We start from the raw sequence: 14,280 nt of genomic DNA, 5'->3' as shown, positions 1-14,280 counted from the left end.
ACCCAGGGTCTGAATTACTTGCCCCAAAGCTGCAGACTTAACTGAAAGCAGCTTATAGAAGTGTTCTTGTCTTGAACACTCAGATGCCCAACTCCCGATGGGGTCTAATCCCAAATAAATCCGTTTTACCCAGTATAAAGCTTATAAATTGTTCACCCTCTATAACATTGATAGAGAGATATGCACAGCTGTTTGTTCCCTCCCCACCCCCATGTATTAACACATACTCTGAGTTAATTAATAAGTAAAAAGTGATTTTATTAAATACAGAAAGTAGGATTTAAGTGGTTTCAAGTAGTAACAGCCAGAACAAAGTGAATTACCAAGCAAAATAAAATAAAACACGCAAGTCTATGTCTAATAGAGTAAGAAACTGAATAGAGATAAGATCTTACCCTCAGAGATGTTTCAATACGTTTCTTTCACAGACTGGACGCCTTCCTAGTCTGGGCACAATCCTTTCCCCTGGTACAGCCCTTGTTCCAGTTCAGGCGGTAGCCAGGAGATTTCTCATGATGGCTCCTTCTTTTCTCTCTTCCACCCACTTATATATCTTTTGCATAAGGTGGGAATCCTTTGTCCCTCTGGGTTTCCACGCCCCCCCCCCACCTTCTCAATGGAAAAGCACCAGGTTAAAGATGGATTCCAGTTCAGGTGACATGATCACATGTCACTGTAAGCCTTCATTACCCACTTTCCAGCACACACGTATACAGGAAGACTTACAGGTAAAACAGAGCCATCTGCAGTCAATTGTCCTGGTTAATGGGAGTCATCAAGATTTCAAACCACCATTAACGGCCCACATTTTGCATAATTACAATAGGCCCTCAGAGTTATATTTCATATTTCTAGTTTCAGATACAAGCGTGATACATTTATACAAATAGGATGACCACACTCAGTAGATTATAAGCTTTGTAATGATACCTTACAAGAGACCTTTTGCATGAAGCATATTCCAGTTACATTAGCATATTTTCATAAAATCGTATAGAGTGCAACATCACAGGGAGGGGCCTGTGCCAAAGTGAATAGTGAGTGAAATGTTACCAGTGTGGGTATAACATGGTCATTGGCAAGGGTAACTTGTTTTACTTTAATAAACTTGGTTGAGAGAGGGAGCGAATATTGCCGGGGCTGAGATTAGTGACATATTAAGTTTGGTGCTCAGATGTTCCCTTGACAGAATTTTCTTCTTCATCCTAATAGACTCCTGTTATAGGGTGACCAGACAGCAAATGTGAAAAATCGGGACAGGGGGTGGGGGGTAATAGAAGCCTATATAAGAAAAAGACCCCAAAATCGGGACTGTCCCTATAAAATCGGGACATCTGGTCACCCTACCTGTTTATGACCCACTCCCAAATCATTGCTCTTCCTGTCCAGTCCTGGCCCTTTAAAAGACATCAGGGGATTTCTTGCCCGTTAGGTGAATTCCACTGAACACCACTGTAAAAATAAAAAAGATACTTCATTCTTGCAGGAGAAGAAGGAAATTTAAAGAGCCAGGACTGTAGATGAGCCAGGCCAGAAAAAGGCCACGAGTAGCAATCAGCTGTTATGTATCACTGCCTGTCCATGTGCTCTATTCAGGTCCCCTCTCACTGTGGACTCCAGAGCCCAACGACCCTTCCTTAGTTCACCCCTGTCCCTGCATCAAATAATTTATTCATTTAACAAGTTCTTGGACAGCCCATCTATGTAGGTTCCTCTCTCGTGGTGAAGCAAGTCACTTTTTTTGCATGATATTTCCGCCCTTGCAGTTTTGTAAGGGGAAGGCCATCGAGCAGGTACAATTCAGTTCATTGTTCCTAATAAGCTTCTTTGACTCAGTACAAGTGTCCTGTACACAGGAGCCACCCAGCCCTGTAGTATATTTGATCAGTATCTTGTATTAGCCACTTATAGTCGTTGTGGTAGAACATCAAAGCACTGTAATTTGAAAGACAGATAAAGTTGGGATTAAATTCTAGTGATGCTATAAAGAAAAAATCAAACTATCTTTCACCCTGCCTTTGTTCTGATCCAAGTGAGAAAAGTCATTAATCTGGTATTCTCTTCCTTAACCTCTTTAGCACTCACACACTGTTACCCAGTAAAATGGATTTCTGAGGCCAGATGGAAACATGCCATTTTGATTCATTTGTAAAATTGCTGGCCAAAGAAAGGGGGGCCCTGGCTGACAGATGAAAAATGAAAAGTAGAGAGTGTTAGGTTTCACAGCATACACACAGAGAAGTTAGATAAAAACCTAAAATACTCTTGCTTGAAGATTGCAATGTAACACTACTTTATTTCTTAGACTTCAGAACCTTGGCACACAAGGACCCAAAACAGAGAGAGACAAAACAGGCTGCTCCCAAAGGCAGAGATGTACAATTCACTCCACCTTACTCAAAGTTTGCTGGCTCAGACTGCCTCTGATTACATGCTTCCCTACAGAGCCATCTGCTGCAAGCAGGATTGGGAAGACCTCTGAGAATTTAAAGTTATAGATCACAATTTTAACCGAGTTTTCAATACACCACAAAGAAGGGCTCTGTGGGGCTCTCATTAAATAAGTTGCACAGACAGTGCACTGTTAGCTTTTTTATGGTTATTCAGCCCTGGATAACATCTCTGGTGGGGTCTTTTGCACTGTCTAGTTTAAATTAAACATAACATGTAAGTATTTCATTTGATTAAGGAGACACAGGGGCAGATTCTTGGCCTTGCTCTACAGCTGTTTTGTGCCTCTCCTGCAGCACAAGGAATCCACCACTCTTGAGTGTTCCCAAAAGATTTTTTTGTTGTTCTTATGCCCCAGCAATCTCTAGCTGCTGGAGTGGCCCTGTGATACTGTGGGCAGCCAGGCATATATTAGAGCAGCCCTGAAACTGCACTAAATTATGCTGCAGAGCCCCTTGGTCCCCTGGATCAGGAAGAGGGGGCATACAAGAGGAGAGGGGAGGGATAGCTCAGTGGTTTGAGCATTGGCCTGCTAAACTTAGGGTTGGGAGTTCAATCCTTGAGGGGGTCACTTAGGGATCTGGGCAAATCAGTACTTGGTCCTGCTCGTGAAGGCAGGGGGCTGGACTCAATGACCTTTCGAGGTCCCTTCCAGTTCTAGGAGATAGGTATATCTCCACTATTAAAAAAAAAAAAAAAAAAATTAAAAAAAAGAGGATCAAAGCCACCTTGCCCCCATGCAATCCCACTCATGCACCAAAGAACCTGGCCAAGAGTGGTCACTGTGACATCATCTAACAGACCAACAACAAGTGATGTATCTCTCCCTCCTCCTACAGAACAAAATATACTGCAATTTTATAGTTGGGGATTAAGTGTTTAAAAGCCAGGACATGAAATAATTATGATACTTTGCCCTTCTATCGGGCCATTCACTGAGTATCGCCAAGTACCTTACACATGTTTATCGATGAACAAAATTCTTGACTTCAGGTGTCCCCTTCTTTAGAGTCTGACCCGGTAGCTGCCCTATGTATAAAATGCCCACTGAAGTCAATGAGAGTTGTGTACATGGAGCAACTGTACAAGTAGACTGTTAGGTGTTGGAACCCTTTGGGTAGTAGAGCTCCTTATTAATATTTGTGCTTTATTTCTAGAGAGGGGTCCAAACTCTAAAGTCTGGATCCATGCATAGATGCAGCTTCTGTACTTCCATGACGTTGGCCAGATCCCAGGTTTTACTTGGTCTATTATACAGTTAGACCTCAGCAGCATAGTTCAGAAGCAGGCCCAGATCCAAACTCATTTTACAGCTTGGGAATTGGCAAAGGTGATGCCAGAAAATGTATTGGCACAGAGATCTCCTCCTGGTGGTAAATGGCATGAGAAGGAAGAAACTCTTGATAAAACCACACAAAGTGGAAGAACTGTAAAGCTGTCTAGTCATTTCAGAGCTTGTATAGTTCATTGAAATCACTCAGTTTCCGTTATGGGAAGAGTGATATTATAAGACTGTGGAGATATGTAACTAGCTAACAGATGAAGTGCCATAGATGGTGCTCAAGAATATATAGCATAGCTCTTTGGTTTTGTTGGACCAATACAACTTGTTACCATGGGTATTGCAAATGGCTTCCTTTGTGCAGCTCTTTACATCAGCTTCGACAGATGTGATTTTGTGCCCATGTCTATTTATCTGTAACATAAACTGACAAAAGCTCTTTCTGTGCCACCCACTCCTAATCTTATTTCAGGGCTTCGGCTTTGTACTGAAAGTATTTAAATAAAAAGAACTATGTTAGCCCGCTTCAGGCTGATTAGAATTTACAAGATGCTACAGTACTCTTAGAACATCCCTGTTGATCAGTATTCTATCTAATCTCAGGTATTCGGCGAGCTCTAACTACCATAGGACCCAGATATCAGATAAGGTTCTCTGAGAAAGTGACTTAGCAGTTGCCACTTTAAAAGAAAGCAGGGTCTCTGGAGCCCTTTCAATGTGAAACTTTAGGATCCTGGAGGGAAACAAATGAGAAGGGTTCTGAAGCTGTTGGGTTTCACATGGTTGGTATGAAAATTAAGCAATTTCCTTCACTCCTCAAGGCATGTGAATGTTTAGGAAGCGGGACACTCCTTGAAGTCAATCGGAGTTGTGCAATGGATTTTACTTTACTGACCGCAAGCAAAATCAAGCATTTAGCGCGTGAGGCGAGAGGCTGTTCTGGACTGATTAAAAGTGCAGCATGGCCCTCACAGTCTAGGCAGAGCGATAGGCTCTGGAGGTGGCTTATCGTGGGGTGCTCTGTCACCCCTAGCATAATTTAGACCTCCCTGGGGGCCTGTCTACATTACAACAATTTCCCTGGTCTGCTCTTTTGGCTGCCAGAATCACTCACTGCAGCTCTGCATGCTGCAGATCCACCCTTCCCACTCCTAGCTTGGGAGGAGCTGGATGGCTGTCTGCCTCAGTTCCTGCACAGGGGCAATCCCTGGGCTGCGTATAGGGTTTTTAGAGCCTCTTTACACTTCTCTGACTTTTTCTACATGGTGTAAAAGGCCTGGAATCATTTGTGGGAGTAGGAGACAAAGGGCGTATCAGAGGGAGCTGAAGTGTGTCAGGGCTTGAGCAAGGCAGCTGCAAAATGTTAGAGATGAGATGTAGGCTAGGATGGAACCATGCAGGGCTTTGAATGGGGGGAATCTGAATGTGATAAAGAAGGAGACTGGAAGCCAGACAGACACTTGAGAAGGAGGTGAGAAGTGTATGTCAATTTCATGGTTTAATGTTCCATCCAATATGTTAGTTCTTAAACAACATACCCTCTCTCCACTTTAAGGTCTTGCATTTCACTCCTGGACCACTTGATTGTATACCAGAATGTTTTAGCAGGTGACACATATAGTTTGTAGGTAGCAGCTGATGCCTGATGCATCTTTTGAACAGGTATTATATTGGACTCAGTAGATAACAGTTGACTCAGTAAGTGATGTGCCTGATTTAATAATATATCTGGCTTAACAAATTATGTGTCAGCTTCAACAGGTGACATCTCTTGGTCGGTGAATGATGTAACTGATTCAGTAGCTGATCCCTCTTTCTCAATATTTGGATCATTAGGTGAGACATCTGCTTCTCTAAATGATCTCTTCTGCTGAGTGATTATACTGCATCAATGTCACCTCACTACGTAAGTGAGAGTTGTGTGCATATGCCAGGGTTCTATTTCACTAGCTATTGGTATTGTATTTGTTTCAGTGCAATGCAGCCACATTCCTTTAGAATTTTGAAATGAATGGTTCTTTGTAGTAGCATTCCCTAGGGAAGGAAAGAAAAGAGTTTTAAGGGGGGAAAAAAGAGTTCTAAAGTTTTTATACACACACACACACACACACACACACACACACAGAGTCTCAGACCCAATCCTGCAATCAGATCTGTATGAGCAGTTCCAATTGACATCAGAAAGGCTCAATGCTGGCACAAGAGTCCACCCCATGGATCTGAATACAGACTCAGGACCGCTCTGTTTAATTGCCTTAATTTTTGCCCAGTCCAACCAGTATGTACTTCTGTGTTTCCCAGACTTCTGAAATATACGCCTCCCTCTTCAGGAAAGTGAAACCAATTTGGAATCCCCTGCAGCCTTGCCTTGTGTTGTTAAAGTGTTACCCATCTCAATAGATACATTTCCTGCTTCCCCAAACCAGGAATCACCGATAATGATCTTCATAATCTATTTTTATTTTCTTACTTGCTTAGATGAGGAGTGAAATATTTAACAATATGGACGCTGACAGTTAAAGAGCCATCACTGGCTTCTGAGTTAACACTGATGGCAGTTCATACCATACATCTGTTGTTTCAGGCTCTCTGCTAACTCAGGCAGCCATCTCAATGCCAGCTGCAGTTTCAATGGGTTTTATTTGCAACTATAATAGCTTAGAGGTTTACTTAAAAAACAAAAACCTCAGACTAGAGAATAACTTATACCTCTGTCCATTCCATGCCCCTACATTGGCTTCCTTCATGCTCCACCAGGAGGTGGCACCCCATATTTTGGGTAACACTGATGTACTTCATAAGTACAAGAATTTAATAAATAAAAATAATGAAAATATTTTCCTCCTCATTTAGAAATCTGTTCTGTCTGGTTCAGCCTTTTCCTCTGAAATGTGGGTCAAGCCATGTTACATGTATATCAGAGGGGATGGCGTGGTGGCCCAAGTTTCATGTTTGTGTTCACTGGATCCATACATATAACTCTCCATAATGTTGACTCAGCTCTTTGTTTTTCTGGGACAAAAAAAAACTGATCTCCTTTGAGAGCTGGGTAGGATTGTTTGGTCAAAACTAAAGTTCTGTCTACTTTTCACAGACAAAAAAATCTCATAGTGCTTGACTTTCCTAAAGTTTGCTCTGGTGTCCTTACTCAAAAAATCCCCTACTCCACTATTATTTAGCACATCTCTGCCCTGATTGTCTAACTAGCTGCTACCCTCCACCCCAGAAGTGGCCACATTTCAGTGCTGAAGGGCCTCCTTGTTTTGTATGCTGAGCGTGATCCATTGGCCACTGAAATCAAAAGGAGCTTTGGCATTGTTTCCAAAAGAGGCTTGGGCCCATAGGTTGTTTAGAGCTTTAGTATCCCCAGATGAACAGCACTATATGCATCTAAGACAATACTTAGCTTGTCCTGCCTCTATTTTATTTATTCTGAAGGCCATCTGTATGGTTTCTTCTGTACTCAGTCCATGGTGTTTCATTTGCCTAAAGATTTAATTCATCTTGTATATTAGTGTTTTGGAAGGACAGGGCTATACCAGGGTTAATTATGTATCACTGTCACTGATGCAGCTGCCTGGATAGTAAAACTAATTGTCAGATTCCAGAGAGGTGGAGGTCAGTTTAGCCAATCTCATCTTTATTTATGCTCTCCAACATCGCTCTCTCCTACTCCAAAAGTCCCTTGAATTAAGGCACACCATTAATATTGTTTTCCTGCGGCAATTTCTCTCATGTTTTCAGCTCTGATAAAGCAACCACCACTCTTTCATTGCCCCCTTCCAAAGCATGTTCACCTTTGTGACACAGGCTTGAGTGATGAGAATTGAGAAATCAGTTTTGCAACATTAATTCTGCCTCCCGTCCACAGCTTTTATGGCCCTTCCGCTATTCTGTTTGGCATGATTCTTTTTAATAACATGAAGCTTTCACTGGATCTTTCTAACAAAAGAACAGGGGGTACAAATTCCTGGAGGATACAGGAGCTATTTTCTCCTGCACTTTTGAGTCCAAGGAGAATATGGTTACAATGACTCCGAATATTAACTTTTCGTAACAAAGGTCCAGATCATCCCTCTCTTGAGGAAATGCTCTGGAGGAGGAAATCTACACAAGGGTCTCCTCACTAAGATCTGACTCTGTTGTCCCCAAAAGGGGCAAGGTTTGCCTCTCCCTGTGGAAAAGGCCACTGAGCTGGTCTCCAAACCTGGCAGAATCCCAGAGATTCTAGACTGGCCCTCCCCGGCTCCTGCAGCATTGCTCAAGGACTCTCCAGGCTGCAGCTGCCCCTGGGATCCTGTGAGGGCAAGCTGTATTATCTTCTGAATAAACCATGTAGGACTGGAAGTAGGACATTGTGCATTTCTCCTAATACCTGCTCCAGTCATGACCACTCTTTCCCTGGCCAATCCAGTCTTCACCCCCTCCATCAGCATGGAGGCTGAGTAGAGGGGCCTCTGCAGGGATTATGGTGCACTGTAGGGGCAGTGTTGCAAAGATAGGTAAGCCCCCTTTCCATGCAGAATGGGGATGATCCATGTGCACTTCCCTGTGTGGATTCAGGGGGAACAGTGGGGTGTTTCTAAATGTTATTGAAAAAAATAGTTGTGATTAATTTGAACAAGAGTGTTGTCAAGCTTAAAATGAACAACAATATTGCCAGTGTTAGGCCTAAAACTTCCGGAAGCTTTATAGAGCAAGCTTTGCAAAATTAAGCTGCAACTTGTGGTCAAAAGACACCTGCAACCAGACAACGTTTTATGCTGACTCCTATATGGTAAAATAGGTCATGCCCACGGGTACGGCTTATTAAGGCCACCTTTGAAACTTGTGGTTAAGAGACGCTGCAGCCAAAGAACTGATTCCTATGTGGTTTTTGATGGGCTAGGCCTTCAGGCATAGGTTATCAAAATAACCTTACCCACAATCAAGATAATAGCCCATTTAGAGGTAAGTTATGTCCTTGTAACCTAAAAAACTAAAGCACCAATTGGCTATTAGAAAAACCACAGTTGAGACAATGGGCTATATGGAAATAAGTTATCTCCTTGTGCATAACTTATAAAACTAAAACAACAATTGGCTACAAGAAAATAAGTAAGCATAAATTATACACCCAAAGCGACAACGCTAACCACATTACAGATTTGGCCTAACCTGATTGGTTGACCTGCTTCAAAACACGGGGGAAAGATGAGATTAAATGTGTAGCGCCTCAGGTGGGCGTGTGTGTGTGTCTTGGTCTAAGAGGTTATTCTCTTTGATCGGTCTGACCCCCACCCCCTGAACCAAGGAAACCTGAATCACACCGATATCTGTACCTGGCCAGTGTAAAGAACGGTCGACTAAAAGATAACGTATTCTCGGTAGGGTAAGGTTTTAAAGTAAAATAGTCTGGTTGCATGCAGAATAAGGTAACGGAGTAAAGAAGTCTGGATTGCTCGAGCTGATTTGATCTCAAGTTGTACTGACACTATAGTATTAAAAATGGTAGTGTCGGGATAATTTGATCTCAGATTATAATAATGCTGCAGTATTAAAATAGTAGTAAAAGTTTAATATTAGTGTTAAGTTGTTTAGAAATAGTAGAAAGTTGTTAATCAATTCATAGTATCTTTGTTTGTACTTGTGGTTATTAAGGGCAGGAATAGAACTTGTAAAATTAATAGTTAATGAGTAATAATAGCTTTGCATGTACTCGTGCCTGTCATCAGTAAAAACTGCCAATGTTAAGGACATGCTTTTATAGTAATAAGTAGATAATGCATAACATTACCTGTACTTGTGCTTGTTTGCAATATAATTTGTCATTTATATTAATCCTTATTCGATGCTGGTCTTTAATTTTCCTTTTCCTATTCTGTCTGTGTTGCATTTATAGCCGTAAGTCATTAAAAGCCTGTCTTGAGGAATAATCAGTAGTTTTAATTTCTTTATACGGACACCACTTAACCTCATTACATCTGTGTTGGGTGGTGGGAAGTAGTGATCACCCAGAGTCCCATTTGGACCCTGATGTGTGTCCCCTTCTTCCTATATCTCCGCAATAGTATTATCTTTTGAAATTCACAGCTCAATCCTTGTCAGTGTCTGCAATTAGGAACTAAGATGACAGGTTTCAGAGCGATAGCCGTGTTAGTCTGTATCAGCAAAAAGAATGAGGAGTACTTGTGGCACCTTAGAGATTAACAAATGTAGCCCACGAAAGCTTATGCTCAAATAAATTTGTTAGTCTCTAAGGTGCCACAAATACTCCTCGTTCTTTTAGGAACTAAAAGTGGCTTGAATTGCCACCCGAGGGAGCCACTGATATTGTCAGAGTGAAAATGAAGTGAAATTGAAAGGAAAAGCAGCAAAAATATTTCAAACAGATTCTATTTTAACCCCCTTTCTAATCTAATGAAAGGCCCCTTCTCTCACTTCTCTTATCCCCTGTAACTTACCATGAGTGCCTTCTACGTGTTAAAAAATGTTTGAAAAATATAAAGAATTTGCACACAAAACTTTGAGTTAAATGGACTTAAATGTTAAAATAGGCACAGAATGGCCTACAGCTCCAGGACATTCACTTTTCACGTCAATAAGTTCACGAAATAGGAATGCTTCTTTTAAACATTTTGCTGTCAATAGTTGATAACACCAACTAGAGAGCAAACGTATAGGACTAGATCATCACATGGTGGAAACTGGCATCACTCAGCCAACATACACCAGCTGATATCCTGACCTGTAATCTTTAATTGTCTTTATGATGATACTGTAACAGATAGCGGCCTCCTACATATAGGCCCCAAGGCCATCAGTGGGGATTTAACCTGAGAACTTCAGCACAAAAGTCCCAACCTTTCATCATCGGAACTAAAGGAAAATTCCTTTAGTTGTTATAGTTGCTAGAGCCAGCCACAAGAGGGAGACAAGAGCATACCTACTAAGTCAATGTTTCTCAAACTGAGGTCGCTGCTTGTGTAGGGAAAGCCCCTGGTGGGCCGGGCCGGTTTGTTTACCTGCCCCGTCCACAGGTCCGGCCAATCACGGCTCCCCTGGCCGCAGTCTGCTGCTCCGGACCAATGGGAGCTGCTGGAAGCGGCGTGGGCCGAGGGACATGCTGGCTGCCGCTTCCAGCAGCTCCCATTGGCCTGCAGTAGCGAACCGCGGCCAGTGGGAGCCGCGATCGGCCGGACCTGCGGACAGGGCAGGTAAACGAACCGCCCGGCCCGCCAGGGGCTTACCCTACACAAGCGGCGACCCCAGTTTGAGAAACACTGTACTAAGTTAAGGTATTACAGTATATTAACCTACTTTTTCCTTCTGGTGGTTTTGATCACGTAGACTGTTTTGTAGTGGTGTTTAAATAAGCAACTTCCTATCACTTCTTTTATTTTTCCCAACTTGCATGTTTCTGAATGTACTGAGATCAACTGGAAGAGTTAAATTAAAAAAGGTGAAGTGTTCAGAACAGTGGACAATTTTGTTTGTATAATTGTGTCTCTCTTTCAGGTTTTCAGATAGCATGGGTTTGGTGGGGACTGTCTTTCTGATAGAATCTCTCAATTTTATATGAGCTTTTTCACTGTATTTCAGAAATCTTCCTCCTTCTCCCTCTTCATCCCACAGAAACCTTATTTGGAAAAGCTATAGGCATTGATGTGAAAAGGTCTAAGCAAATTGCATTTTTGTTTTCAGTATAATATATCTTCATAAAGGGTTGTCAATCTTTTTACAGGCTCTCAGGAAATTTTCCCTCCTTAGCCTTAATTTGAGGTTAATTTAGCAGAATCCAGAGAGGAGTTGAACTCCATCAGAAGCAGAGAAATCACCTCAACCTGCTCCTTCATTTTGGAGGAAAACTTTTAACAAGGGGTTTCCCAGGAGGTCAGCTGCAAGGTTAAACCCCCAATTATGAAGCATGATCTTTCCATATCAGAAAAAGCTATTTCACCAATTATGCCCTAGACAACAACCAAAAGTGAACCATGAAAACTTATTTGTCCCTTATTGGCACTAATGTGCGTGTCAATTGGCTGGCAGAACTGAAGTTTCTTGGATTACGGCTCTTCAGGCCCATGTTGCCCCAGCAATTGTTCCCTAGTTTGGTGAGAGGATCACTCACTTAAGATCTGTCTGGCCCCAATAATATGCACACATTGAGGAAAAAAGGGTAAATATTTCAAAAGCACCTCAGTGACTTAGGAGCCTAATGGCTTCAATGGAAGTTAGGAGCCTAAATACCTTTGGGAATCCCATCCTTAGGCACCTACCTCTCATTGAAAGTTAATGGCTCTTAAGTGCCTGAAATCTGGATTCCTCGCTTCTGTCTCTTCCCCTTCCCTGGCTCAGACAGCCTACAAGCACTCACCCTTTCCTCTGCTGGTTAGATGCTATTATGCACTAAGTTTCAAATATATTGCTGTTATGACAAATATCAGTAAGTGAAAAGCAGGTTTTCTCTGGTCATTAAAATCTTATTTACACTGGGAAAGCTATTACCCTGTAGGGATTACATACAAATTTACCACGTGAAAAATTGCTTCTCTCCTTGTTTCCACTACAGTATCAGACAGAGGATAACACGAAAGCCAAGCTTTTCAAAAATGGTCGTCTAAAGGTAGGCCCCATAATCTATATTTAGGCACCTAAATAAGTGACCTGGTTTTCAGAAGTGCTGATTTCAATGGGAACTGCTGGGTACGCAGTCATATATTAGAGAAATAGGTCCATGTCCTGGGGGGGTGGACAGGCAGCAGAGCTGGATTGTAAACTCCTCAGAGCAGGAACTGTGTTTTTATAGGTGTTTGTACAAAAACTAAGAACAGAGCCCCATTCCTGACTGAGGTCTTTTGAGCGCTACTGTATTATAAATGCTAAATAATAATGATAATAATAAACAGTCTGATTAAGTCCTAAACTAGTAATAGCAACTATGGTGTAATTAAATTTAACATGATTGTAAGGGGGAAAATACCAAAGAAACCCACCACAGTAGCATTTAACTGCAAAAAGGGGAACTACCCAAAAATGATGAAGCTAGTTAAATGGAAATTAAAAGGAACAGTCAGAAGAGTGAAATGCCTGCAAGGCGCATTGAAGCTTTATTAAAAACACCACAACAGAGGCACAAACTATATGAATACCCCAAATTAAAAAAAAATAAAAAAGAGTAAGAGGACCAGAAAAAATTCCACCGGGGCTAAACAACAGAGTAAAAGAGGTGGCTAGAGACAAAAAGTTATCCTTTAAAAATTGGGAGTTAAATCCTACAGAGGAAAATTGAAAGGAGCATAAACTCTGGCAAGTCAAGTGTAAAAGTATAATTAGGCAGGCCAAAAAAGAATTAAAAAAGCAACTGCCAAAACACAGAAAAATGTGCTGTTAATTTAATTTAATTTAATTTCTGCAGAAAAGGACCTAGGGGTTACAGTGGACGAGAAGCTGGATATGAGTCAACAGTGTGCCCTTGTTGCCAAGAAGGCTAACGGCATTTTGGGCTGTATAAGTAGGGGCATTGCCAGCAGATCGAGGGACATGATCATTCCCCTCTATTCGACATTGGTGAGGCCTCATCTGGAGTACTGTGTCCAGTTTTGGGCCCCACACTACAAGAAGGATGTGGAAAAATTGGAAAGAGTCCAGCGGAGGGCAACAACAATGATTAGGGGGCTGGAGCACATGACTTATGTGGAGAGGCTGAGGGAACTGGGATTGTTTAGTCTGCAGAAGAGAAGAATGAGGGGGGATTTGATAGCTGCTTTCAACTACCTGAAAGCGGGTTCCAAAGAGGATGGATCTAGACTGTTCTCAGTGGTAGCAGATGACAGAACAAGGAGTAATGGTCTCAAGTTGCAGTGGGGGAGGTTTAGGTTAGATATTAGGAAACACTTTTTCACTAGGAGGGTGGTGAAGCACTGGAATGGGTTACCTAGGGAGGTGGTGGAATCTCCTTCCTTAGAGGTTTTTAAGGTCAGGCTTGACAAAGCCGTGGCTGGGATGATTTAGTTGGGGATTGGTCCTGCTTTGAGCAGGCGGTTGGACTAGATGACCTCCTGAGGTCCCTTCCAACCCTGATATTCTATGATTCTATGAATTTTTGTAAGTCCATCAGAAGCAGGGAGCATGCCAAACAACCACTGGGGCCACTGGATGATCGAGGTGCCAAAGGAGCACTCAAGGAAGACAAGGCTGTTGCAGAGAATTCTTTGCACCAATCTTCACTGCAGAAGTGAGGCAGATTCCAACACCTGAGTCATTCTTTTAGATGACAAATCTGAGGAACTGTCCCAGATTGAGTTGTCAGTAGAGGAGGTTTTAGAACAAATTGATAAATTTAACAGTAATAAGTCACCAGTATCAGATGGGATTCACCCAAGAGTTCTGAAGGAACTCAAATATGAAATTGCAGAACTACTAACTGTGGTGTGTAACCTATCGCTTAAAACAGCCTCTGTACCAAATGACTGGGGGATAGCTGGCTGATTTCTTAAAAAGGCTCCAGAGGCAATCTTGGCAATTATAGGCTGGTGAACCTAACTTCAATACCAGGCAAATTGGTT

Source organism: Terrapene carolina, unplaced genomic scaffold, assembly GCF_002925995.2.
Source record: "Terrapene carolina triunguis isolate 2854851 unplaced genomic scaffold, T_m_triunguis-2.0 Scaffold68, whole genome shotgun sequence".
NCBI classification, from domain to species: domain Eukaryota; kingdom Metazoa; phylum Chordata; order Testudines; family Emydidae; genus Terrapene; species Terrapene triunguis.
Note: the sequence above shows the minus strand (reverse complement) of the source record.